This window comes from Halyomorpha halys, unplaced genomic scaffold (genome assembly GCF_000696795.3).
Source record: "Halyomorpha halys isolate HHAL.00 unplaced genomic scaffold, Hhal_1.1 Scaffold1382.1, whole genome shotgun sequence".
NCBI lineage: Eukaryota > Metazoa > Arthropoda > Insecta > Hemiptera > Pentatomidae > Halyomorpha > Halyomorpha halys.
In genome coordinates, this window is record NW_027109974.1 from 127,016 (window position 1) to 134,768 (window position 7,753).

Below are 7,753 nucleotides of genomic sequence, written 5' to 3' on the forward strand. Positions count from 1 at the left end.
CACAGGGGATATTGACTGTATTATTTTTAATTTATTTTATATTAGAGTGCTACCAAGTATCACGTAATAAACAGATAGAGAATTTCTAATGATCGTTTTTTCTTCAGTCATATGATCTGAATTAACCTATGAAATATATAAGCAACTTAATCTGACAATTGGTATAAGCGTAAAAATATTTTAAGAGTTGGTGATTTAAGTTGCCGTTGATTAAACAATGCTAGGTGATACGTACAGCTCTAGCAACACCTGTGTAAACTAACACAATACGTTAGACCTCCCAGTCTCACATCATCTTTTGAGAAGTATGCATTTCGGTAAGCAATAATATTTTATTAATTATTTCTTTACTACCAAGCATTATTTTATTTAAAAACAGTAATTTTCATATTCCTGGTCAGCATCTTAACGTAATTTATATACTTCACAAGCAATTTAATACAAAAATCGTTGCTTTGAATAGTAGCACATCTAACAAAAAATGTTTTTTTATTTTGTGTTTGGTGTTCGATACGGTATAATGTAGACTTGGGTTAGTTAATAGCAACTCTAATAGCGTTGTTACAGTGTGCAGTACGAAGTCAGAAAGAAAGTAACCGCAGTCTGCGCCACTATCTTAGAAATAAGTTCACTTGAAATTCTAAATAAAATTAAGAAATATTTTTGTCAGATGTGCCACTACTGAAGGAAAACGGCAATATACACTACGGCTATTATGAGTATGTCCGTATTGTTGACAATAAAAATTGAGTAATTACTAATTACCTCAATATTATTTTTTGAATTCTCAATTTAAGAACCAGAATAATATTGTAGTTTGATTAAAAATTTACTTGAACAATTCTATGAGAAGTAAGTAACATTTTTATTGAATTACAAACACAATCTGTTTTTCCCCTCTATTAAAAGTTTTAAAAAAATGTTGTTCTTAAATTTTATATGTTGGCCTGAAGATTTCAGGATGGCCAGGATGGCAGGCATGTAGCCAGGCTTAAACTTTAAATGGGAAATTAATTTCATGACCATATTTATTAAAATATTTGTTCTTTGTGAGATCTGGAGAATGCTGTAATTGCTCAGATCAATTATTCTGTGTACAATCCAATTGAGTCATCATATATATACACACAGACCTTTAAACGTACCAGGATATTGATTTCCTAAAGTAAATTAAAATAAATTATTATATTTCAGATTATATGGGGAACATACATTTTTTCAACCTTACAACAGTCTGTACAAATAGCACAAGGGCTATAAATCTTACCTTATTAATTCTAAAGATTATTATAATTATGTATCATGATAAATTGTAACAAGTACTGCGTATTTAAAAATGGCAAGATGGCAAAACCCGGAGTTTTCGAGGGTACTATTTGTACTACTACACTTAATCAAAAATGTCAAAAATATATTTTAACGTAAATTTTGAATATACAATTTACTTTTTCAATTAAGAAGATAAAAAAGGTCACTGTTATATTTACAACAAAGAAGTTTTAAAGAAAAAAGTAATTTTATTTTCATCTTGGAGAGGAGCTGCAGGTTCTGCCCTCGTAATTTAATTTTTCCATCTCATGGGGAATGAAATGAATATATACTTTATTTAGTGAGGATCCCAAATTTGTTTTCTAGATTTTGATGAATTATATTTAGGTAAATGAAGGGTTTAAAATCTAGACATAGCAATATTAAGAGCCGAGGAGCCTCAATAAAAAAGCAACAAGTTTGTCTGAGCAAAAGGCCTTTTATTTTCTTTCACAGGTTTGATATAGAAAGATGAGTTCAGCACCAAAATGTCACGTGTTAAGTGGAAAATTAAAAAATAAAATCTCCAAATATTCAAGTATTAAGGTTGGTAAAATAAAAAATGTTTGGGGGAGAAACCTCAGTTTTCTCAAAAACTAAGCATAGATTTTGATTTTCCAAGGGTTTCAAAAACTACAACCTTTGTTTCTAAATGTGGTTTGACAGTTGGAAAATATGTTTTGTATGTTGGGAAATATATTTTGTATAGTAAGAAAATATGTTTTATATGTTTGATTTATTCAAAAGGGCCCGACGACGGATTGTAATAACTATCAAGGTATCTAACTCCGTCTTATATGTTATAAAATATTTACGCTAATCTTAACTAGTCGAATCACGGAATACGCTGAAGAAATTATGTGAGACAATCAATGTGGTTTAGACGAAATCGTTTAACTATCGATTAATTTTTTTCATTATGACAAATCTTGCAGACAAAATTGGAATACAATGGGGTAGTTGATCAGCCTTATATAGATTTCCAAAAGGCTTACGATTCTATTGATCGCCAGAAACTGTATAATATTCTGATTGAACAGCAATTACCAAAGAAGTTAGTAATTCTTGTACGGATGTCCATGACCGAAAAGTTTAATAAGGTACGAATTGGTAATCATTATTCTGAGAAATTCCAGGTTCGGTTGGGTTTAAAACAAGGTGATTCTTTATCATCTTTCTTATTTAATCTAGCTCTGGAATACGTCTTTAAAAGTGTGATGGATACCGAAAAGGGTTTAACTTTGGGTGGTAAAAAATCGGTTCTTGGGTATGCTGATGATTTGGTATAATTGGGTGAGGACAAAGAAACTACAGAACTAAATAGAACCAAGTTAATAAACCCCAGTATGGAACTAGGTTTTGAAATAAATACGGATAAAACAAAATACATAGTTGGCACTAGAAACGCGAGCAATTTCTTTGATAGAGATATGTAGCGAGAGGGAGCAAGCGGTGCGATCACAACTCACCAGAGCACAGCACCTCGAGCCTCACTGAAGCTCCCAAATTTACATATTGCATTATTTTGTAAAAACACATTGTCATTTTTATATTTTAATAATTTCTGTACATAATACTTAGCAATATATGTACAATGAATAATAAATAATAACAATGCAATGCACGAACCTATCTCAAGCAGACATGTACCGACCGCCTCTCGGTCACAGCCGCATGGACTAGGCCTATAAATAAGGGACTCTGAATCCCCTTAATTGATCTTAGATCCACATCCTTTCCTGGGTCTAGTCATGGCACAGGTGGCGTATACACTGCTTGAGATAGAGAAGTTCATTGCCAATCTATGCTCGCAAAAGTTGTTTTACTGTACGCACACCTAAGACGATGGCCTATCTCCTCTCCTTCACTCCAGCAATCTTAGTCCGTCCGCTTCATCTCGGCAACTAAGATTGTAACCTAATCCTAAACGGTTACACTGGTCCGTCCGCTTCATCTCGGCAACCAGTGTAATTGATCCTGTCTCTCCCCGGCTCTAGTCCGTCCGCTTCATCTCGGCAACTAGAGCTGCACCTAGCCTTATCAGCTTACTGGTCCGTCCGCTTCATCTCGGCAACTAGTAAGCTGGTTCCTATCTTGACAGTTCTAGTCAGTCCGCTTCATCTCGGCAACTAGAACTGTTACTCTACCTCAGACTCTCTCACCTAGACCTCCTCTACCAGCGTCAGTGTCCAGGGCTCATCCTCTGGCACGGCCGTTCCTATCTTATTATTGAATACGTCTTGTCGTGGGCCTTCTGTAATGTGGATATCAGGCTGGAGCAATCGCCTAAGACCAGGCAACCCCGACAGATATAAGAGTAAATACGTTTGAATAGGTAGATAAGTTTAAATATTTAGGTTTTACGGTAACTAGAAGAAAGGAAATTGATGAGGAAATAAAAGCTAGGTTGAAGGCTGGAAATGCTTGTAATTTTTCAATTTTGAAACTGCTTATCTCGCGCCTTCAATCTAAAATTTAAAAATTAGAATTTACAAAACTATTATCCTTCCCACTGTTCTTTATGGATGTGAGACGTGACCTCATACTCTAAGGGACGAACAACGTTTTAGGGTTATCGAAAATAAAGTATTGCGCAAAATATTCGGACCGAAAAAGGATGAATAAACTGGAGACTTTATCTCGCAACAGTGCGCTTCAACGGGAACTTTTGGCTATCGTCTGGCCAGTCGATCATTTCCGTCCATATGTTTTTGGTAGACGATTTACCCTTCGTACGGATCATAAACCTTTGTCATGGACGGACGGGCCAAAGGAGTCGTCTGCCAGGGTTGGACGATGGAAGGAAAAACTTCGTACATACAACTTCCAAATTGTACATCAGAGAAGGTAACAAAATGTTGTCGCAGACTGGTTGTCCCGGGCCATATATGCAAACCCGTTACAGGAGGCGGGTCCATCAGGGAAAACAGTTCGCGATACTGAATCATCAGACGAAGAAGGTACGATAGGCGCGGATGAGGCCCCTCTTGAAATTCGTCCTACGCATCTCAACGAGTAGGATACGATTGCAAATCGACACACACGTCAGATCATATGGTTACGCCTCCTGTAGTGGGTTTACATATATGGCCCGGGACAACCAGTCTGCGACAACATTTTGTTACCCTTTCTGATGTACAATTTGGAAGTTGTATGTACGAAGTTTTTCCTTCCATCGTCCAACCCTGGCAGACAACTCCTTTAGCCCGCCCGTCCATAACAATTACTGTTGAAAACACTCTAACAATTACACTTTAGTATTTTTTAATTCCTGTAATATCACTAATAGTCATCCCTATCTTGAAAAAAAATTAGTATTATTACCAGACTACTTTCTACACCTTTTTTTTTTATTTTTTATTTGTTCCCCCTTCCTGGCATTGCTGCCATACGGGGTTCGGCTACAGTGGGGTAGTGCGTTAGGATTGCGCATGCCACTGCTGCCAATAAACATCTCTTTTATTAAAAAACTTTATTTTCATATGTCTATACAAAATTAATAGTGGAACCATTTAATTTTTGGGGACAAAATTATTATGAAAACGTGGTGCAGCCCAGCACTCGGTTGAGTGCCTTAAGATGGGGCTACACCTTATCCATCAGCATCCATCCGGTACGTCCAACATGCTTGGTCCGCATCCGTCCGGTTGTCACCTCCAGTGCGCAGCCTAGTCCAGCCCTCCTGGTCTCAAACTGCTTCTTCCCTGTCATCATGATCTTCATCTTCCATTGGTGGCTCGCCGAACCCGGGCGGCCGAGCCCTTCCCAATGTAAAGTGCGTTGGCCCGACAACTTCCCTCCACCCATAGATGAATTCCCTGAAGTACGGGTAATTATCCTCTTCCATCAGCAGAGGGAAGTCCGACTCGGCGAGGGCGAAGATCCCGCATTTTCTCGACAACCTGGCACGGTGTCCTTCCATCGCGTTGCAGTCCAATACCACGTGCTCTGCTGTTTCAGGGCCCCACACGTCGGGCACCGAGGGTCGATGTTCTTTCCGAAGCTTTGCAGCTTTCCCCGGAATCCTCCGTGTCCTGTCCGGATCTGCGAGACCTACTTTTTACACCTGTACTATGAACTAATACTATTAGCTATTATTATGAAACAGGGCCCAGGAGTTTCCTCCCCCAGTTGGTTTGTCTCCTAAGCGCATCCCTGCTGAGGTTGGTGTGGGAACTCCCGGGATCTGGGGAGCCCACGTCTTCTTCTGACCCTCTGGACATTCACCTATATAGATTCTCCCTGGTCCGTCTCCTACCTCCGGTATATGTATCGGCAATGTTTTGCAATGTGTCCTTCATCCCCGCACTCGAAGCATACGTGTGCACCGGGCCACTAGGTGACTTGTTTTTCCACAGCCGTGAAATATTCTATCCTCCTTCCGACCACCGTTCCTCGGTCTGGCCTGGTGCGTTTTCCTATCTGCCATGCCCCTATCTCAACCTGTTTCTCTCTGCTCCCTCCTTCTCCACGATGTGTCGAAGTTTCAGGGGCGGGTGTAAGTTACTCTACTCCACCCTGCGTCCTCTATCTCCATTCTCGACTCCTCCTCTCGTGCACTGGTGTACACCATCTCCTGCGCACATTCGGCGAACGTGCGTTCCCGGGGTAAGCCCTCCTTTTTATTTATTATTCGGTCTATACTGGCTTGACCGCTAGTCTCTATTTCCCCCTCTGTCTCTTCCATCGTCCTTGTATTCCCGTTTCTTCCAGGGTATCGTTGTGGTTTTGGGCTGGCTGTAGGTCACCTTTGTCGAGCCATTTTCCTCTACTTTCATCCTTGATTCTCCTCTTTTGAGCTCGAATCGATCATCTTTACATCGATCATCATGGAGACTTTAGACGATTACACAACGCTGAATTAAGGTACCTACACCCGGTAAATATAATTCAAGTTATAGCATTGCGGCGTATACGATGGGCGTGTAAAGTTGTAGGGCTTAGTAACGAGCTGATCCCTAAAATGTTAATAAACACCGAATCAACGGGTAAACGTAAGAGGGGTAGACCGAAACGTAGATAGGAGGATTGCGTTAAAACTGATTTAGTGGAATTGGGTTTGGAGGGGCATCACTGGAAGGATGTATGCAGAGAGCGTTTGGTGGTTTCGGCACCGAACCTTCGGGTTCGTTAGGCCTTCATTATTATTATTATCCGGTTTTTCTCGCTATTGCGGGTTGAATATCTGAGGTGGAGGACCTAGAAGTCCAGCCACCTTAATATTTTATTTATTATTATTTTTTTTTTCGTATATTCATTTCAGGCATTTTTTTATTTTATTCTTTTATTAATTATTCAATTATTAATTTTTTCTTTTTTTACTGTGGTGCAGTTCAGCGCTAGGTTTAACGCCTTACTAATGGAGCTGCACCTTGTCCACTGCATCCGTCTGGGTGCCTCCTGCAGTTACCTTACCAGGCTGGTCCAGCCCTCCTGGTCTCAGTCTGGGTCAGCTTCCTTATCTTCTGGTGGCTCGCCGATGTTGGGTGGTCAAGTCCTTCCCATCGTGAAATGTGTGGGGCCCACCACCTCCTTCCACCCGTAAATGAACTCCTTGAAGAAGGGATAATTCTCTTCTTATATCAAACAGGGAAAGTCCGACTCGGCGAGGGCGTAAATTCCGATCTTTCTCGACAGCCTGGCTCGGTGTCCTTCCATGGCAGAGCAATCTATTATTACGTGTTCTGCTGTTTCAGGAACTCCGCACGTTGGGTACCGGGGGTCGATGATCTTTCCAAAGCTCTGCAGCTTTCCCCGAAACCCCCCGTGTCCTGTTAGGATCTGTGAGACCCAATAGTCTGGGAGGACCCATTTAGCCTTCAATCTAGATAGGACGGTAGGGAAGAATAAAAAAAAAAAAAAAAGAAAGAGCGCCCTTCTGGCTTGCTACCCACCGTGCATTCCACTTCTGTATTGAGTCCTCTCGCAGTATTTTCTTCCATAAGTTTGGAATCTCACCGATCCTCTCTCGGAGCTCCTCCGGCAGCGCTTCTAGTCCCTGCTTCTTAACTGGGACTAGAAAAGGCACCACCAGACCATTCATGCCTGCCACTGTTGATTTTGGTATGAGACTATTTGTTGATATTATGAATGGAGTAGTGGTAACTCCCTCCAAGTGACATAGTTATATCAAATACTTTTTTACTATGTTTACTTTACAAATTATTTTCGTTATTGTGGCATAACTGCAATCCCCACTCCTCCCAATACCAACCGTCACTTTGTTTTTGACTGCCGTCAAAACAGGTATGCATTCTGTATCATCATTTGATTTGTATTTTTTTTCTCTTTTTATCTCTTTATTTGTACTTTATTTAATATTTCTTCTCTTATCTATCTGTTACTATTACCCTTTTCATTTACTATTCACAACCTTTAATTTTTCTTATTATATATTACCTTTTTACATTTTATACCCCTGTTATTTTACACTTATGTTTTTTCT

At 39.8% G+C, this 7,753-nt stretch overlaps 1 protein-coding gene across 2 annotated transcripts in view; it reads left to right on the forward strand.

Annotated features, from left to right (window-relative positions):
- Positions 1 to 290: 290 nt before the first annotated feature.
- LOC136795936 (uncharacterized) overlaps positions 291 to 7,753 on the forward strand; it is a gene marked incomplete at its 3' end in the record, with an annotated part of 115,567 nt that continues 108,104 nt past the window's right edge. Inside the window, 1 exon segment of one of the 2 annotated variants that reach the window (XM_067048126.1) lies at positions 291 to 317. 2 annotated transcript variants of the gene reach the window in all.